Raw genomic sequence first — 1,437 nt, 5'->3', positions numbered from 1 at the left:
TAACAAAGTCTTTCTTGCCCTAGTTTTTTTCTTGCCAAACTGTGTTTCTTAAAAAATAAAACATTTTATTTTAGGAGACAAAATCCGTACATAAGAGAGATCCTGAATTGCAGAGTAACGTGCGTGTGAACCGAATTCTGTAAAGCCCAAACATGACGGCTTCCAAAATTCTCGTTCAGCTGAAGGGATTGTTCAAGTATAATTTTAGGATTCATGCTTCTAGGTGATACAGTGTCTCCTCTAGAATTTTAGTTTAGATCAGATGTATTTTCTGCCTAAATTAAGATGATAGTATTTTGCTTACCTGAAAAGAATGTTATATGAATAGATGCATTAACAGTGTAAGTTTTTGAATATGAGGATCATGGAAGTCACATAAAAGTTTGACAGATACCTACCTAATAAAGCAGGTTTCTTGTGAGGAAATACAGATCTGCTTTTTCTCTTCGTTCTTGTGTGAACATTGTGAGTGGGATGTGGCTCAGCCTGCAAATGTGATCTGTGTTTTGTTACGACTCTGAGTAGCCACATCTTGCTTCTCAGCAGACAGCCCCCTTCCCACAGAGAGCCACTGCGCCCTGGAGGAGCTGGGCCCCCACCCAGTAAAGGCTGGCTCGGAAACCCAGAGGGTTTTGGGTTTTGGTGTGGGTTTTGGGGGTTTTTTTGTGTTTTTTGGGGGGTTTTGGGGTTGGCTTTTTGTTTTTGGGTTTTTTTACATAATTGTGGCTGTGGGCCCTGGTGCTGAAATTACATTATTTTACTGATTTTTGTAGAACTGTTAAATAGGGAGAAGCCACAATTTGCTCAAAGAGCAGCATTGTAACTTTCTCTAGTCACAAGGTGGAAAATTGAATTAACAGCAGGACTTGCATAGTCTGTGCGAACCGCTGAGAACTTACTCTTGTTTAATTAATATTAATTTACTATTTATAAAGTGATAACAAGATTCTTGTGGCTTGTGTTACATTTGCTTTTCATTTTAAAGGCATTTTAATCAGTTTGCTGCATTATATTATTTGTCAACACCAGGTAAATAGGACCTCTAATATGACCTACCCTGTTAAGGCTAGTTAACAGACAGGCTAGACTGGGAAATAAAATGCAAACTGGTTTCTCCTCTCTTCTGAGAAGAGATCAGTTCTCAAAGTGACATAGATATTGTTGCTGTAGGCGATACCTTTAACCATGACATCACTTTATACCCCTGGGCAACGCTTACACCCTTGGGAGCGTATCGCTGCTGAAGGGAACCACTTGAGCTGAAAGTCTGAGACTTTCTCTACATTGAATTTCTTCTGATTTCCTTCTGCTCAAGGGAGCAAAGCTGATGGGTTCAATCAAGAATCCGTTCGTTTTACCAGCTTGCAGTCAGGAGCACTGAAGTAACTTTTTTTTTCTCCTGCCCTTTTCATTTTTTTCTGTTTTGTTCCCCCCCCC

This window comes from Phaethon lepturus, unplaced genomic scaffold (assembly GCF_000687285.1).
Source record: "Phaethon lepturus isolate BGI_N335 unplaced genomic scaffold, ASM68728v1 scaffold10294, whole genome shotgun sequence".
Classification (NCBI taxonomy): domain Eukaryota; kingdom Metazoa; phylum Chordata; class Aves; order Phaethontiformes; family Phaethontidae; genus Phaethon; species Phaethon lepturus.
The sequence above is the reverse complement of the archived record's forward strand: the minus strand, read 5'-3'. Positions refer to the sequence as shown.